Below are 19,366 nucleotides of genomic sequence, written 5' to 3' on the forward strand. Positions count from 1 at the left end.
GAACTAATATTGAAATTGCGATTCCTTTCTGTCCTGTGCTCAGTCCTTTAAAAAATGACATGTACACACTCCATGGACATATTCACTAATAAATACACTAACACAGAGGATGGGTACAACACCCATGCTTACAATTCAGTAGATCTTTTTCCTACTTAACTGCCTTTTTGTCCCCTCTTCCTACATCATGGTTGTTTTCTCTCTCCGTGCCTTTCTCAAGACATGTCCCCTTCTCTTGGGCTTCCTGAGCTTGTCATCTTCCTCTTGTATTTTTCATCTACTCTGCCTTCTCCCGCTGAGGTTGGCTTCTGCATTCCTCAGTAACAAATGTACAGCCAACAAACTCTTTTAATAGCTCCATGTGCTGAGTGAAAAGGAAAGCACAGTATTCCAAAGACTGGGGGCTTTAGCTAGGCATAGAATGGCCTGTCAAAGAATGCAGAAGAATATGATGAACATCCTACATGCTTCTGTGTGTCTGGTTCCATCTTAGCTTCATTTTCATATCGGTGCGAATCAGTTTTTCTCATGGGTACAGTCACAGAGAGTACTGATAGTTAGCACTTATGTTGCCAAGGCAAGATGGTTTGCAAACATTAATTAAAAAGTCCCAGTGAAGAAGAGAAGCGTAAAGCTAAGGTTTTGGAGCTAGAGAAGCAGAGTCACATATAGTTTAGGCATTTTGTACAAACTCATGCAAGAGATCAACTAGAAGATTTAAACCTAGAAGAAGTTGAAAGCTAAACATGATTGCAGGGCCAATGCCAACTCGTCTTTGACCACAACAAGATGATGGTTGATGCCTAGCTCCCAGCTCTCAGTTATGGCACTTGATACATTCTCTCAGCACTTTAAAAACAAAGAGATGCTTCTGGAGATGTTGTTTATCTTCTTTCTACCCATCTGTGTTTTTTGCCTACATCCATGTTTTTCAGGGAGAGGGATTGCTTCACAATTCAGTTTAGCCAAAGTTGAGAACAGTGAGTAGCAGATTTCTCATAGGTTCGTTGCAGCTCAGCTGCACTTTGCTGGATTTATTTTGTTTTAATACGTTGCCCATTTATCTCCTGCATAATCCCCACTGGGGAGCTGCCTCCTTTTTGGCAGACTTTCATGATTTGCTACTTCTTGACTACAGTGGTGGGAGCATATATGATGATCTGTGTTTGGCATCGATCCCACCCAGCACCATGGGGTACCTTGCAGAAGTAGCATGTCCTTATAAGCCAGAATGTTATGAAATTCATATTAAACCCTGCTGTCCAGAGGCAGCTTGGCCAGGGCTGACTCACCCTTAAGCTTGAAATAATTTCCTTTATTCTGTCTCCTCAGACCCTGCTAAAGAATCTGTCCCCTTCTTTCCTGTAGTTCTCCTTTAGATACTGAAAGACTGTTCTCAGGTCTCCCTGGGCCTTCTCTTCTCCAAACTGAACAGCCTCAGCTCTCTCAGCCTGTCCTCACAGGGAAGTATTCCATTCCTTGGATCATTTTTGTAGCACTTCTCTAGATGTGCTCCAACAGGTGCTCATGGACTTGTTTCCTATTGGAACCCCCGAGCAACATGTAAGTTCTTTGGTGGGGAAAGCAAGATCGTTAGAAATAGTTGTTCAGAAAAGATAAATTTCTCGAAACCTGTACCTTGCGAGTGCCTGAGGTTGTAATGCTGTGTATGTAGACAGATCAAAACAACAACAACAAAAAACTTCCTAAGTTAAGGTCTCAAAAAATGTTTCCTGCATTGCAGAGAAAATGAAGTCATTCAGAAGAGAAGAAGCAAGTACTAAGAATTTGGGAAGGGATAACGGCCTTAATCCCATGCTTTAGTATCGGCGCTTCCTGCTGCACCTGCTGAGCTTTTGCAGCAGAAAATGCAAATGTCCGTGGTCTTGGGCAGCGCCAGCCTTTTGGCTTCCCTATGTTTGATATCCCTGGATACCAGCAATGATGAGGTACAGGTTCAGTGGATGTTACCATCTCTTTCCCATGCACTGCTGCTTTTCAGCTGTCATCCTAACCTCTAGGGACCACAGGCAACTCATGTAAATTAGAAGTGCATTGGAGCTGATCAAGCTTACCTTGAATAGTCCTGAGCAGCTGCAGAAATATGAGGAATGGAAGTCCTGGTCCTCTCTGAGGATGCCTGTGCATGTACGGAGTTCAGCTGTGTCAGGACCGAGCACATGATCCCATGGGCTGGGAGGAATTCTCTGAATGACTCAGCACACATTTGTTGCTTTTTGTAACTGAGTGGGAAAAGAATCTTTAAAATCAAGTTTTCCTTCATATTTTGTATGATTCTGATATTAGAGAGTATGTCAATAAGCCACCTTTTCTACAATCGGGGCCCAAACATTACAACCACAAACTCCGCCAATAGTCTGGTTGAAATCCCTTCCTCCAATCACTCTTCCACTTTTCCCTTTTAGACTCATAATAACTTTTCACAGTTTCTCAAGTAATTATAGCATCTTCTTGAAAGTATCTGGACTTCTCGTGTAAGATAACAATAGGAAGATAGCATGTAAAATGCAAATGCTTTATTTCTTATCGTTCATACAGGAAAAAAAAAAAAAAGGCTCAAAACCAAGTTTGATATCCATTACAGGTCACCTTCAGGGTTGCTGAGCTGTGATGACAGGTATTTCTTCACACTTGATAAAAATGCGTGTGTATTTATTACATGGGCAGAACACAATTTATGAGCTCCTCAGCTATTTCTTTCCTGGGGCTTGAATGGAGCTGAGTATTAGGAGATGAATGGCCTGGCTAACATTTTGTTTTCTGCTTTCACACCTTTGCATGTTGTTTTTGGGGTTGTTTTTTTAATGGAGTCAGTAATCTTCCTATTTGTGAAGAACATGATGAAAATACGTTGGCAACGTCTACCTGAGTCTGCAGGCAGCCTGAAGCTGTAGTCTGGGGGCACGTTAGGAACTGTCTCAGCAGCATGCAGGTCTGGTGCCTGGCTCCTGTAATTTCAGCAATGCCATCATGAATTGCTGTACTGCTGACCGGTGTGTGGTCTGGTAAAAGGGTGAACATATGACAACAGATGCTCTTCTGTCCTTGTTATTTTTTTTCCATCAATATGAACTGGAAGTTGCTTGTTCTAATTGGTGTGTTAGGATCGTCTGGCACCTCAGGCAGGAATATTCCTGCACAAAGGGCAGTTTTAAATACCCCTTAATTATGGTCCCATTTCAGAAACTCCCCTGAGAGATGCCTTGCAGAATGTGTATGAAAGCAGTTTTAACAGCTGTGGGAGTTCTGGCTGGTGTTTTGCTATCTCAAGTGCTTTACTATCCAATTCAGATCACTGCTGTATTTTGTGAGTGACACTTCTGAAAATATCAGTTCTTGTTCCACATTTGACCCTTTATAGAATCATAGAATCCTTAGAGTTGGAAGGAACCTTTAAAGGCCATCTGGTCCAACTCCCCTGCAATGAACAGGGACACCACAGCTAGGTCAGGTTGCCCAGGGCCTTATTCAGCCTTGCCTTGAAAGTCTCCAGGGACAGAGCATTAACATCACTAGGCAACCCGTTCCAGTGCCTCACTACCCTCACTGAAAAAGACTTTTTCCTTATATCCAACCTAAATCTCCCCTCTTTAAGCCACTTCCCCTTGTTCTGTCACCACAGACCCTGCTAAAGAGTCCGTGCCCTTCTTTCCTGTAGCTCCCCTTTAGACACTGAAAGGCTGCTCTCAGGTCACCTTGCAGCCTTCTCTTCTCCAGGCTGAACAGCCCCACTTCTCTCAGCCTGTCCTCACAGGAGAGTTGTTTAATCCCTTGGATCATTTTTGTGGCCCTCCTCTGGACACACTCCAACAGGTCCATGTCTCTCCTGTACTGAGGACTCCACGTCTGGCTGCAGCACTGTAGGTGAGGTCTCGCTAGCATAGAGTAGAGTGGCAACATCCATTTGTTAGGGATGAGTAAATACTTCACTGTCGCTTAGCAACATTAACTGTTGCTTAAGTAAAAATTTCTTTGTTGTGTGATTTTCCAAGTTTTTAAATATTTCATAAAACATTTAACTTCCTTTTTGTTGGCACATAAATAAAGAGAAAGTGGTGCTTAAAATTATTAAATAGTAATTCAACTTAAGAATTGAGCCTTTCAGTCTAAGCTAGTAATTTCTGGAAGCGACGTTGATGCACCTGTAATGGCTTTGAAATTGTCAGAAGAAAAACTCTGTTGCTGAAAACATGTTTTGTAAAAGATCCATTAGCCTAGTATCTTCCTTTCGGTCAAAAGAAAGGATTTGTGGATGATAATGGCTCTCAAAAATACATGTCCTGTCTTTCTTACATCAGGTTCTGTTTTAGAGAATTATGTGAAGTTTTCAGATACTGGCAATTTGCTGAGCGTATTGCTATTCCTCATCCTCAAAAAAGCTGCCTGTTACACAAGTGGCTGTCAAAATGTATAGATTCTATTTATTGGCCTTTATAAAGTGCTTATTGCTGTGATATTCAGAGATTGTGCATGAATTAAAAAAGAACAGCAAAGAAGTCATCTTGGAGGAATCAATGTGACTCCTTATGCTGGGCACGTTCCAACATAGAACGCCGTATAACTGGGATGGGGGTGGACACAAGTAATAGGAAAAACTATTTGCAGGTAAGTTTCAAGACTCAAGTCTTTAAGTCTGAGCAGCCTGGCACTCTAACCCCTCTCTGGCTACGCAATAGCCACAGTGTGACTCTTGTACCTTCATGTCTAAGGTGGCCAGCACAGGTGTCTGCAGCTGCTCTGCAGGCGCGAGCACAGGGACACTGTGTACTCCTCCCACAGAGATGGGCCACAAAGATGATCAGAGGGCTGGAGCACCTCTCCTATGAAGAAAGGCTTGGTAGATATGCTTGTTCATCCTGGAGAAAAGAAGGCTCCAAGAAGACCTCACTGTAGCCTTCCAGTGACAAAAGAGATTTTTTAAACTGGAGAGACGAGCTTTTTCCACAGTCAGATAGTGACAGAACAAGGGAGAATGGCTTTATACTAAAGAAGGGGAGATTTATGTTAGATGTCAGGCAGGAATTCTTTACTCAGAGGGCGGTGAGGCACTGGCACAGCTGCCCAGAGAAGCTGTGGGTGCCCCATCCCTGGAGGTGGTCAAGGCCAGTTTGGATGGGGCCCTGGGCTGCCTGAGTTGGTGGGAGGCACCCCTGCACATGGCAGGAGGGGGAGAGTGGGCGTGCTTTAAGGTCTCTTTCAATCCGTGCCTTTCTGTGGTTCTGTGACTCTATGATTCTGCCACACTGATGGCACCTTTAGCAAGAAGTATACTCAAAGTAAGGTATTTCCCACCTCTGGCTGGCTCAGGCAAAGTCTGTATGGGTGGGCTCTGGCTCTTTGTTCCCTGAAACTGCTGCTTCTGTCGTTGCCACAGCATCCAATGAACTTGACTGTTGTCTTTTAAGGGGAAAATGATTCCACCAAAAGGTGCCTAGTTGTTCAATATGCGGATGGACATTCTTGCAAATATGGCTTTATACATTGAATTTTTTTTTCTCCAAGAAATTTTGAAGAAAATTTCTAAATGAACAGTTTATTTGAAAACTTCGTTAGCATTTATTGTTGGGATGATTTAAGTTTTGATTTCATTGTTACCAGTAAAATTGAAATTGTTATCTTTCGTCTAGTTCTGACAAGAACGCTGGTTTCTGTACATTTGCAACTTTTTCTCGGAGAAGTTCTTTGCAGTTTAAGATTCCTGAGGTGCAAACAGTGAAGACACTGATGCAATTCAGATGGATGGTTGAGATCCTAAATATTAGATTGCCCTTAATAGCTCATGTCATCCTATTTTATCTGCTCTGCAGAACAGCAGCTCGGCATGCTACAGAAATACTAACAGAGAAAGAGTTAAGAAAAAACAATCCAAGTACATGGTCTCCTGAAATAATGTGCATCTGACATAGTTTCTGACCTTATGCCTTTGCTTTCCCTCCTTCCCCCTCCTCAGTCCCGTTTTTCATTAAGATGTTGGAACTGGATCAATGCTCTGAGGGCAGGAGGCTGCTGAGGTCCCGAGGTATGGGTGGAACTGACTGTGATGATGAAGTGGACCCTCATTTTGTATTAAAGGCTGATGCTAATCCCTCTTCTCCATTAAGAAACTGCCACCAAAGAGCAAACTTATTTCCTTGTGTTTTGACAGAAGATGAACAATTGCATTTGCAGAAGCGATTTGGGAAAGCGCAAAAGCTGTCAGCACAACCAGAGGTGGCTTTCAGTGTGTGTGTTCCCATGCAGCAGCTCTATGCATTGCAGGTATCTGCTTTTTCCTGACCATGTATGTCCATATGCTGATTTATGTGAAAGCACAGGCACGTACAAGACTGCTGCAGGGCCCAAAGTTGCACTCAACCTCCTGTTTTTGATAGTTATGGATATGAGAGGTTTCTCAGTGGCTGATAACAGGTCTGTTATCTCTGCAGGGAAGCTGGCTGAGGGATAGGTGCTGATCCTTTGCTGCCTTGTGCCATGGGTGGTCCTTTGAATTGCTGCAAACAGGAATTCAAAGTGCCACACAAAGTGCCACACTTCCGATCAGAAGGCATGCTGCACCATGTGCTCATGTGGATGTTTCCACAAGGTGCCAGGAGGTAGCTTGGTTTTCTTCTTAAACAATCTGCTTATACAAGAAAGAGCTCTTCAAGACTCTGAGAAATCAGACATGAAAAACAGAGTTTAGGCATGGCTCCAGAGGTAAGCATTACCCTGCAGCCTACTGAGCAACTGAGTGAGGCAGGAGACTCATTTTTCCCCCTCCAGAAGTCAGCCCTGCTTGTTTGTTTGGAGATATCCATGTGTATCCTCAGGATGAGCTTTGCCTGTAATTGTCATATTTATGGCACTGGAGATTGCTGGATGGTGGGATTGATCAGGGACGTGATCCTGTTTTGTTCATGGCTCTGGGAGTCAGGCACTTGGATTCAACTCCTAATCCTTCCACCATCTGCTGTCACTGTGACCTGGTAGCACAATGTCCTTGTGTCTCACTTGTCCTGTTGATAAAAACGGACTGCAGCTTTTTGCTGTATCCTACGAAAACTAAGAAGCCAAATTCTTCTTCTTTGCAAATGACTGAGATCCCTGGCTGAAAGCTACTATGTTGAGATAAAATATATTATTATGGTTTGTTGCAAAACAAAAGAAAAATGATTTTAATTGTGTGCCGTTTGAGCAATCAGTTTCTCGCAAGAATACAAATAAAGATCACAGCTTTTCATGTCATTTAACAGAGGCAGTTGGTAGCAGCATGAAAGAAAAATACCTTAGAAAATTCAAGCACAATCATCTACAGAGAAAATACTTCAGTTCTTGCCTTTTTATCTTTCCTTTTCAGTTCTGGGTTTCTTCCCCACATGCCTCTCAGATAGTATCCCTTATGATACAGTGGTCTGCAGCTAGCTTGGAGAGATGCTCCCTTCCCAGTATCCAAGTCTTCATTTTGTGGCATCAGTCAGAGTATATTAAGGAGTGGGTGGCAGGAGGAAGGGTATTATTTGACAACTAATATTGTAAATGCTATCTAATACAGTTTGTATATGGGAACAGTAATAGTTGCTGCTACTGTGTCTTTGTTGCTGCAGGGAAAATGCAATAAATAGGAATTTTAGAGAAAGATCTGATGATGAAGGGTCCTGGGATTTCATCTGCTGCTATCGCGCTACCACTGTTAAATATCTCTTCTCATCTTAGTGGGAAAAAAATAATCTAGACCTAAACAGATCCTGACATGCTGTAGACGTACAACACGAAGGCACTATACATACCTATTCCCATTTTAACTCATCCATATGATACTCTGTGGAAAAACAATGACACTGTGTTTCACAATAACTTCCATTTCAATAATCACTCTGCAAAGACTAATCATTCATGCCTTGTGGTAACTTAGTTTGTTGTTATTGAATAGGTGAAGAGGGTGAGATGCTCCATAACCACACTGTAAAGCAGTAGCAAAGCTGGGAGGAAGGCACAGAATGCACACTTCTCACCTTTTTTGCCCCATCCACTGCACTGTACTTTTTCCAGGAGACAGCAGCATCTGCCATTGCACACCATTTATCTGTTCCCTTGCTCAAAGCTCATTGTTTTCCCTTGTACTTTTCCTCTTTGTCAAGGCACCAAACCATGTCAAAGACTGTAGAGCAGATAGATACTGAAGAATAAAGTGGTAAGGAAATAAACTTATTTGCTTATTAAAATAAAAGCATGCATTATTTAATGCACACTCTGGGAGTAGAAGGAAACAAGACAGTCCTCTCTCTCTTTTCCATGTGTTTCTTGTGTTCCTAAAGACCCTTGTAAGAAGCTGCTGCTGGACTTCCCCAGCTGCTTGGCTGCAGTGATTACATGGGATAACGGGACATATACCCAGTATTTTATTTCAATTTCTCTTCCAGAATTAGGCAGGAAGTTGTATTCTGGAGCTGTTATATGCCTTCTTACATTAGACTGTGATGGACTGGTCTGTTCTGGACCAAACTGTGGTATTGGCACACTTAAGGTCTCTTCACTTGAAACTTTGAACTCTACAGGGTTTTCTGCCAGAACTCAGTCCTCCTGTCCTCAGTACTGCTTGCATCTAGTACTATTTAGTCTAGTACCATTTAGCCTCCTATGAAAACCCATGTAATTTCCTCAGTCTTGAATCTCTCTGCATCTTCTGATAACCACAACTTACACAACTCTGACTGCCTGCTCCCCTTTTTTGGATTCAGAGAGATCCTCTAAGAAACCCATAAGCATTTCTGTGTAACAAAATGTGTGTATTTTAATGTATATTTTTTTCATCTCTGATCTTGTCTTCAGCTGAGATTTTCCTGAAAGCCACCTGCATTATCTGCATGATGGTATTTTGCCACTTCTGTGACCAGCTGAAGTTTAACCCGCTAGGGCTATATTCCTAACAGAGCAGGAAGTCTGAAGAATAAATTTAGAGGAATTTGGATATAAACTCATTTATATTTAAAATAATTAAGCTAAATTCTATTACTCTGATCAGAGTGACCCAAATTACAGCAGGAGTTTTTGAAGCTTCTCTGTCAGAAGTCCCCAGAGTTTTTCCTTCTGCCAAGTTCTGTGCCCAAGGAGACCCATCCTCTGCTTCCCCTCCTGTGAGGACTTTGTAGCTTTCTGTGTCTGGTATGCCATCTGGGCACTGGCTCATCCCCTGTCTTGCAGCATTTGAACTAGGAAACCCTTTGGTAGAGACAGCTGTGATCTGGCCAGCCTCCTCTTCTTGCTGACACAGTCCCTTCTGTTGTTTTTTGGTTCGATTTCACTCTATGAAAAGGCTTTGACTGTCTCTGCTGACAAGTTCAAAGGTCATAACCATTATTTTAGCAGTGTGACTGATCATTTTCAGGTTACCAGTCCACCCTTGGATCGTTTATTCCTTCCCCTGGTGAGATGGAGGATGTCTAATTCAGTCTGTGTGAGGCTCTGTCACTGAGCTGCTCAGTCTACTTTTAATTTTTGTTCCTCAACATGTGTGACTTAGCTTAGTGAATAACTGTGGATTCAGAAGGGTTAAGAAGAGGGCTTATTCTATGCGTACATGAGACACTGAGGCCCAGATGGTGTGCTTAATTACTCTGACCAGCTCTGGCACCATCCTGCTCCAGAGGGAATTAAATGAGGAATGGCATGTCAGCGACTGCCCCTTTCCAATCTCCCCAGAGTACATCAGCTGTACAAGCCCCACAGCACATTAGGGCCATTTCAAACATTGCTAAGATGAAGTGGCTTTGGGGCAGTGGCTACCCTTGAGGTTTCCAGCTGGACTTTTGCACACCCCTCATTGCAGGTGACTCCAGGACACAGCTTTCTTTGCAGAAGAAGCCAAATTCTAGGCGTGAGCATGGCTACGTGCTCACAGCTTCTAGAGCCTCTAATATGTGATGCAAGCTTTCTCTAGTTGTTTTATTGTTCATTCTTGTCCATCCTAGTCACTGTCACATGCATGGAAGCATACTGTCTTGGTGGTTTGCTTGGCAATATTCCTGCGTCTGCACAGGGCCAATCCACACTTAGTGTCAGGGGAGAAAACCCAAACTATAGCCATAGTGTGAGCCCGAGCACCAAAGGAGTGCAGATGGCCCCATGGCAACATGTGAGCACAGCACAAATAGAGCAGCTCAGCCTTTCCCAAGGAGCCTCGGGCTGAGGTGGCTGTTGATTTTTAAGTTGTTTTTAAGATGTTTGACAGTTGTGATTTAGGGTGGAAATGCTCCTCACTGAAGAGTGATGTGTGGCCTTTTTCCAGAGGAAATTGAGTTTGATTTCACCACACCATTAGCACTGAACATCACAGATTGAGCCTGCACCATAGAGTGTTTTTGCTGTGTTTAAGTTTGCGCTCAGGAATGAGGCACTGTTTGTGAGGGAACAACTTCACTTTGCAGTTATCTGTGTGGGCCTCAGTAGGGCTTTAAAACAGCACGGACTGCTCTTCACATGGCTTGGAAAACCTAAGATAAGTGCATCCCATACTGCCTGCTTCTCCACCTGTCAAAATGCCTCTGTTGACTGCAGAAATGCACTCAGCTATAACAGTTGAGAGGCCATGAATCCTATTTCCAGGTCTGTACTCCATAATTTTCTGTACTTCGCAGCTCCTACTTAGTAAGCCTGGCTCAAACCAAGCTGGCGAGAAGTTGAGTGCTGCAGTCCGTTATGGAAATGGGCTCCATGGGGGGACAGGGTATGGCTCAGATCTACGGGCAACTGATTATTTATTTGGTCAGTTTATGGTGGTTTTGAAAATCCCATAACAAATGGGCAGAGTTGGGTTTTTATAGGTGCGTTAACACAAACTCTGAGAATGGCTGTATTCTGCAAAATGCCTCGACTGAGGTCAGGTGAAGACCGAAGTCCCCAGTCTCCTTGAAAGTGCCTGAACACTCTTTGCAAACAGAAAATTCAGTGTGAGAGAGGGCGTCATCCTGGTGCTGGTTAGCAAAAAAGAGACAAGGGAGTTTTGGGAGCTTGGTATCCCTGTGGATTCAGGATTATTCTTTCTAAGAAAAGCGAGCAGGTAAAAACACCGTAGGAAAGCAGCGTTAAAAACAGGTATTGCCTTTGAGTCTAAATGCTTAAGTCAGCTCAAATCGCACACACACTGAGTGCTGCCGCTTGACACAGCCATGCGCTCCTCTGGGCTGATGTGGGGGCTGGGTGCTTATGGCAGGGCCATAGGCACTGGGGCTGCAGGGTGCACGCATGGCTCCAGGCAAGCATTGCAGTTGGCCCGCTGGGCCTACAGCAGGAAAGGCGGAGGGGCTCTGGGAGGCAGATGAAAGCCGCCAGCCTTCCCCGGCAGGCGGAGCCTGGGGGCACTTTGCAGCCAGCCCTGCAAGGTGATCGTCATAAGAGGGATAATGGCTTGTTTCGGGTTAATAGATCCTGACGGCCTAATTTCCCCTGGTGAAAATAAAAGGGAATAAATCTTATAAATACTGTAAAATCGATAGCTTGCAGTGAAGGGGCTGACAACAGGACCCTATATCCGCAGCACATTATTTTCTTCAATTGTTCATTTCATGTTTTGAGCGGATGGCTTCCCTGTAGCTTTGCTAGAGCCAGGTAATCCTTCTCCTTTCCATCATGCCCATCTCTTAGCTGCTTGCATTTTCTTCACCTTTGGGTAAAGAGACAGCAGCCTTGTGCTTGTGGAAGAGATGTACTGCCCTGCCTGGAGAATGCTACCGCACCACAGCTTTTTGCGGGAACTTAGAGATGCCTTTTCTTCTAGCCATGAACAGCTTACAGACCTTTACCTGTAAACAATTAGATAGCAGTATCCTGACCCTCCTAAGTCACCCAGCCCCAGGAGGCTTTGCTCTGCATGCTGTGGCTGTGTTCCCCAGAGGAAGGCTGTAGCCTCGATTATGGCAGTGACCTGAAATGCTGGCAGATTAGCATTGCACCTCCTTGCCTTCCCAAGGTCAGAGTTAAAGATTCTTGTACCGAGTAGTCAAAAGCTTCCACAGATAAATTTGAGCCTCCTGAGACCAGTTTTCAGTATTGGCATCATTACAGAAACAGAGGATCATGAAATAGAAAGTTGTTAAACACTTGGGATGTATGCCTACGTGAATGCTGGGGAGAGCACCACTGTTGAGCACCATCGTTGAGCTGGAGTGAAGCTGGAATGTTGATCTGTTGCTAAGTGATGGGACCTGGGAGAGTAAGGCTGCTAGATCCTTGCTCACACACACCAGCATGAGCACAGCCTGCACAGTCCTCCCAAAGGATGATGGGTGCAAGCAAGCTTGGGAAGGTAACTTAGGCTAGAGTGGGTCTTTTCTTGCTATTGGCCTCTCTGTGAATTGAGGAGAAATGGTCTCTTTTCAGTTCTGTAGTGGACTTAATTTTAAAGCCAAGATGGAAGAACTGCATGTTTCACAATTTCCAAGTGCCAAAGATTGTTTAGGTCGGTACAAACTGTGGAAGAAGTTACTGTCATGTTGGGGTTATTGTCATACAACAAGATTTTAGGACATGCCTGTGTGTGTGATTGATCCCATCTCCCTGTTATAGGACTTTGGCCCTTTTCTGTCAAGACACTTGCCTCTGAGCTGTTGATGAAGTTACATTCTTTGTTAAAAGCAGAGAAAATTCACAGTTCACTGATCATTGAGGTTGTCTTTGAAATTTTCTCCCTTGAAAAGTGCATCCTGTTATTTTTTTCTCTCCTCTGCATGTTTTCTGTTTACAGTGCTGATGACATAGTGCAAGACCTCTCCTGATACGACCCAGAAGTCAAGGAAGACACTGCATAAAGTAAATGAAGTGTAATCTTAAGATGCAAACATTTTGCTCTTCTCATTATATACCAGTCTCCCACCAGGAATTCTGCTGATTTCAAATAACACCAAATGCAGAACATTAATGAATCTAATCCTAAATTAGATAGCACAGGTGGTGGTGTTTCTTTGCAACACTGTTTTGTGGAAAAATTAAGAACCTGATGCATTAGAGCTCCACCTCTCCACTGTGAAAGGTAAACAAAATCAGTGCTGCAGGCAGTCTGTGTTTACAGAGACAATGCTGGCAGCAAGCTGGGCAGAAGATTCCCCTAGTGACTCTCATGTGTAGTACATATCTTCCTATGCTGGAATAACTAATGAAATATGTACAATATTTAATGATACTCATAATGATAGCTGGTTCATATATAGCATTTTTTCAGATGCATGGGCTCAGAAATTATAATGCTTTTCAAAAATCGTCCAGTAAATCAATACCAACCCTGGGAACAGAGATTACCTGTGATGTACTTTAAGGGCTACAGAGGTGATTTTAGGGAGGGAGGGACAGCAGAGCAGGAAAGCAAGATTATAGTTATGAAGGCACTGAAGGAATCAGGTCCTCAGGAGAGCTGGAGCCTTTTTGTGGCATGTAGACATAGAGAAATGATATCCTTGTGCCAAACAATCGTAATGTCAGTGCATGTAGTAAGGTGAAAAAGAGTAAAGTGAGACCTCAAACAGAAATATACTTTTTGATTCCCACATCTCAGTCTGTGAGATATATGCAGGTGAAAGTTGTGTCTACAGAGCCCATGAGATGTGTGACATGAAGAAAGCCCCCCCGGGCATGTCAGGCCTTGTGACATGGACAGAGAGCTGGTGCAGGTACCTTTTGGTAAATGTGTCTTACAGCAGGAGCCCCAGCAGCACCACCCCCACCTCCTGCCCTGGGACCCTGCCCCCCAGTTGCGGTGGCACAACAGGAAGGGGCTGATAAGCTGCAGCCTGGGAAGGGGGATCAGCGGATGAAAAGGAGCCAGGGCTGTGCTGCAAATGTGTGGGATAAAGGGGCTGTGAAGGAACAGCTTGAGAGGGAATGGGAGAGCGTGAGTCTCGCACTTGCTTTGTTAAACTTGGCAGGTGTGTAGAAGCCATTTGTCTTTAGTCATTTAGCAGGTCAGTGGCAGAGCCAGAAATAGAATCCAGGTCTCCTGATCTCCGGGGCCACCACCGTATCTCCAAAACCATACTGCCTCTCCAAAGTTGTTTCAGAACTATGCAGCTTGCTGTGGGATTCCTACCCAGCCGGCTCTTTGACATGGCCAGGCAGGTGCTCTTTCATCATTGCACTGCGTTCAAAATCTGTGACAGCTTCACTTTTCACAAGAGTTAAAAATGAGTTTTTCATACGTGGGGGTCTTTTACTACTATAGGAAGAGGCAGAACTGTGATGCTGGAGAAGGTCACCTTCACTTAAAAAAAACTTGAATGTAAATCAGGAAGTGTTATGTATTTATTTGTTTATGATTTAGAAAATGCAGCTTAAATACATGATGCTTTATGGATACTTAAGAGAAAACTCTAGGAAGCTTCTGCATGCCTTCTGACTCACACATTATGCTGCCTAATGATGCAAAATCATGCAGACCTAGCTAGTGTGGAAATGAAGCCTAGGAGGATTTGTAAAGCAAGAGCCTGAGTCAAAGTCCTCTGAATTCAGTCTGCTGGGGTGTCAATTAAGTCCTGAATATGTTTTTCCTCCCTTCACATTGGCACTTGGTTCTGACGCAGCTGTGACTAGCATCTCACCAGGAGTCTCCAGTTCAGGCCACTTGAAACCCAACTCTTCTGCCCTGCTAGGAGGACTTCTCTTTGACACGGCACTGTTTTCTATGTAGTGCCTTTTCTTTTTAGGCTCATGTACTTTCCCAAGGAAACCCAGCTGCAGCATTAGTGTTAGGTATGGCACGAACACTCATGGCTGTAACTTAAAGAGGCTCGTAGCTTTGCCATATCAACACGAGTTCAACAATGTAGGGTGGGCATCATGGTCCATGGAACACTGCAGACAGAGCAGTTTGGAAAATGTTGGCTTTTCTTTCAACAGTGAAGGCTGTGCTCTTGCCCAGCAACCTTTCCACATCAGCTGTGTGTTTCCCATTGAAGCGAGGTATCAGCTGCAGACATGGTGAGGTGGCAGAGACAGGGCACAGCCTGCAGGCTGCAGAGTGCAGCCCTCCTGCTGTGCTGTCATCACAACCAGGGCTGTTGTTGTAGGGCAAAACCTGGGCTTTTTTTCCTTTCTGAAATGAAAGTAAGCAAAGTAAGCTTGGGGCTATGGTAAAAATAAATTTTAAAAAATCCTGAAGTGCTAAGAGAAGCTGAAACAGCACTTCTGGGATGGGATATTTGTGATGGTGCTATCAGGCCTGGCACACTCCCCTGAGAGGGAGCTCATGTATCATTTGCTTTCGCTGTTTTGAAGCCTCTTTTTCACATTTTAACAGAATATTTGTCTTGATTTGGCATTTATTGACTGTTTAATATTTAAACACGCTTAATAAATCCTGAAATGAAGCCACTGTTGTATGAGCATGGGCCGTCTAGCCTCAGCAAGGGAAAGCTTCAGCAATAAAAAGCCAACGGTCTCAAAGGCCATGTCAGTGCAAAGAACAGCTTGCCCTGCCTCAGTGCTATGGTGCAGGCTCGTCTGCATGCTGCTGCAGTGGGGAAGGTCTCCTATGGGAACGCCTCCCCTTGGAGCTCTGTGCTACTCTAAGTGGTGGGCTCAGATGTGGCCTGCAGGCCTGGTCCCCTTGGCTGTGGGCCCCTCTCCCTCCCTAGAAAGTTCTCCCTGTTGTTGGGAACCTGTGTTGTTGAGCTGTGGTTGAAGGTGGCGGTGACATGGCACAGTATGTCATCTCACTGTTAATCTCACAGATTTTGTTTTTTGTCTTGACACTCCCAGTAGATCCTTCAGACCGTCTCCAAAGCTGTTGTTTGTCCCTCTCTGGCAGGAGCTGGCTCTCTGCTTTGGCTCCATTTCATTAGAGCTCCTAGTGAAGGCAAATTCCTTGAACCCCAGTGTCACTGCTGTTGTCACTGCAGGTCCAGCAGATGCAGTGTTTTGAGCATCTGAAGCTCTGTCTTACCAAGCAAACCAGAGCTGTCCATGATTTTTTATTTTTTTTCTGTAAAGAGCTCATTAGATCTAGACCCCATGAGAAGATGTAGATCTAGATCCCTCAGATCTAATCCAACTCCACTGCAATGAACAGGGACACCCATACCTAGATCAGGGTGCTCAGAGCCTCTCCAGCCTGGCCTTGAGTGTCTCCAGAGATGGGATATCCACCATCTCTCTGGGCAACCTATTCCAGTGCCTCACTACCCCTATTGTAATAACGATCTTCATTATATACAGTGTAAATCTCTTCTCTTTTAGTATGAAACCATTTTCCCTTGTCCTATCTCAACAGACCCTACTAAAGACCCTGTCCCCTTCAGTGAGAAGATTTCCTACAGCTTTCCTTGTGCTGTCCACTGGTGTTCGTATGAGAGCTCATGCTGGCAGTAAAGGGAAATGCAGCCTTGCAGTTTCAAGGAAAGGATGTGCTACTGTGCTGAAATGGTCCTGAAAAAGTTTAGTGGTAACAAAATAGAAAATCAGCATAACACATTCTGCCTTTAATGATTTAGTTCTGTCATGCAAATTTTCTTGGTGAAGTATGAAAGATCCTCAAATTTAGTGTAAGTACCAGAAAACTCTTTTTTATGAATTAAGGCATTGCAATTGCTTTGTGTCATGAAGCAGCTCTGAGAGTTGTACAGGCACAGCATATCCCAGTGCCAGGCCACCATCTTTGTTTTCTGCTTATACTTTCCAGTTCAGTTGTTTAGTTTGCATTTTAGGAATGGCCACTTAGATGCCTTTTGAGTGCAGATGAAAAACTACATATAAAAGGAACAAAATTTGCTCATATATATCCGGACAGTGGGGTCAGGGAACACTTCACAGCTGTTTGAGGAGGTGCTTTGGCACTGCCACAGCTGCCTGTTGTGATGGGGCTCAAGCAGCAATCTGTCATCTCTCAGCTCTACCTGTTTCCTCTGGGAGCAGACACAGGCAGATAACAGGGACAAGGCTGCAGTGGGTTCCTCACTTAAGAGGAGCCCAAGACTTTGGGGTGCACATTCCCGCAGGGAAGATGAAGCTGAAGAGAATAAATTCAGATGTGTTTTTCTAACTTTTTAATATACATATATATATTTATATATATGTAGCTTCTAGGAAGTCTTTTAAGAGCGATTTGTCCTTGCTCAAATCAAATGATGAGTATTTTCCACCTGGTGAATGCTTTCACTTATAAAATCTATTGCTCCTCTTGGCTCTTCAGTGGAGCCTAATGAGCCCTATCCTGAGAGCTATTTAGCTATGTTCTGATGCTCGGAATGCTGGCAGCCAGACTAGAGAGTGTGCATCTTGCATGCTGAGCCATGAGCTGGAACACCATGCTGCAAAATACACATCCTGTCTTCTGTGAAGATACACAGTGGGAATACATAAAAGAGAAGGTGGGGAGAAAACCACAGGGTAATTTAAGTGTTTAGCAGCCAACAGTTAAGAAGCTCTGTGGCTCATCTGAGAGCTAGGAGTGAGATGAGAGGCTGCTGTGGGAGGAACTGCGGTAGCAATAATGAAAATATTATTGGCTGTTAATGTTGCAGAATATTCAGAGAGACAGGGAAACTTCTACCAGGTTTGAAGTCCATATGCCTGAATGCAAGCCTTAAATCTGAAAGTCCTTGGAAACTTCCGAAGAGTTTAGATTACAAATTTGAAGATATCTTTTACTTAAATGCCTGTGTGTTTGGAAGGTTCTGAATCTTGGTCTGAATCTGATTCCTTAGAAACTTCCCTATACATTTGCAAAGTTTTTACCTGTGGTGTTGTCTTTTTTGTTGTTGTTGTTTTCTTTTTTTTTTCTTCTTGTTTTTAATTGTGATCCATCAATGGTTCTTTTCTTTCTTGTGATCCTCCAACAGACTCTGCCACATTCTTTATGCTATGTTCAGTGTAAGTCAGAATGAAGCCCTGGACTATGATAGTTTTTTGAAGAGCTCTGAAAAAGTACTTGACTTTTTGACTGCATCTTAAGAAGGAGCTCATGAGACTGTAGGAAAATATACGTTCTGAAGTCAATAGATATTGGTGCTGGCTAGCTCTAGTGCTTAGTCAGAAGCACTATTATTCCAGCCCTGATGAAATATTGTACCAGAACACAAGGTGATGGTGTGTATGTGAATTAAAGGCAAAGGAGCAGTGATGCTGACAATGGGAACAGAAAGTGTATAGATCCATCCTCATTCTCCACTGAGTTCTTTCTCAGTATGTGAATTTGACCTAAGCATGCTAGAAGACTCAAGACAAAATTGATCAATGTGGGACCTTTAATTTGGTCTTTTACGGAAGTCAGTATGGATATCCTGTTACCCCCATTCCACACCATAGTTTATTATTTGGTTGGCCATGTTCACTAACTATTAACTTCACTTGAAGCATTTGTCAGCAGTGGGTTTAGGGCTTAAAGATCCATTGACCTAATGAGAGAAGGCGAATTGTACAGGAGGAGAAAATGAACATCGTGCTAATAACTGAGAACAGTGACAGCTTGGCTTTACGTTTATTTTCCTTCTTATCACTACTTCTGTCAGTAATCTTCTTTTCAGACACTATCTCTGGCTTGTCATTCTCAGGAGTAGGACTTGATAATCCTTATGGGTCCCTTCCAACTCAGGATATTCTATGATTCTGTGATTCTGTCTACAGCCTTGAACTTTGGTTGGAAACCTGGGCAAACGCTGCTTAATGCTTTGCTGTTCCAGCGACTGCTCATGGTACAACCTTAAATGATAGGACTCAAAACATGTCATGTTAATATTCAAAGACTCCAAAATGCTCTCTGCTGCATGTGATTATGGTGCCTTTCATACTCTTTGAAGATACTCTTCCAAATATTTTGTTCTTTTTTGAATTGGTCTGGAAATTGAATTGCCACTGATTTATGAGCATAAGTATTTGAACTGTATTAAAACCATTCAGAAATATGTTGGCAAATTTTACTTTGGTTTGTTTTTTTTTCTCTTCCATTTTTTTTGCTTTTTTTTTTTTTTTTTGGTATGATTTTTGTACTGTTGACAGATGTTGTTTTTTGCTGAAAGACAATATAAATTGTCATTAGGCAGACTTCTGGAATGACAGACTTCTCATTCTTTCCAAATGCTGTCTTTAAAACACTTCCTGTTTCGTCTTAACAATTGTGTCCATCTTTTTCAGAGAACTGAGGCAGCTCCATGGAGAATAAAATGATCAATCACAGAAAGATAACAAGTTCCCAAGAAAAGCATTTAAAAAGCACACTTCATTTGTTAGATTTGTTGGCACTTAACCTTTGCTCATCAGTGTTGAATAGGAGACATATTTTAGGACTTGGTTTGTTCACAACAAATCAAATAAAAATAGAAAAAAAATTATTTCCTTTAGATATTTAAAGAGAACTTATAAACCAGATGGAGACCAACTTTTGACACAG

The 19,366-nt window shown here is 43.3% G+C and overlaps 1 protein-coding gene across 5 annotated transcripts in view; it reads left to right on the top strand.

The window, feature by feature from the left end:
* Positions 1-19,366, top strand: part of TMEM178B (transmembrane protein 178B) — a 231,434-nt gene that overhangs the window by 90,534 nt on the left and 121,534 nt on the right. The window lies entirely within an intron of this gene.

This window comes from Centrocercus urophasianus, unplaced genomic scaffold (assembly GCF_019232065.1).
Source record: "Centrocercus urophasianus isolate 14NV4802_14NV808 unplaced genomic scaffold, USGS_Curo_1.0 seq_73, whole genome shotgun sequence".
Classification (NCBI taxonomy): Eukaryota; Metazoa; Chordata; class Aves; order Galliformes; family Phasianidae; genus Centrocercus; species Centrocercus urophasianus.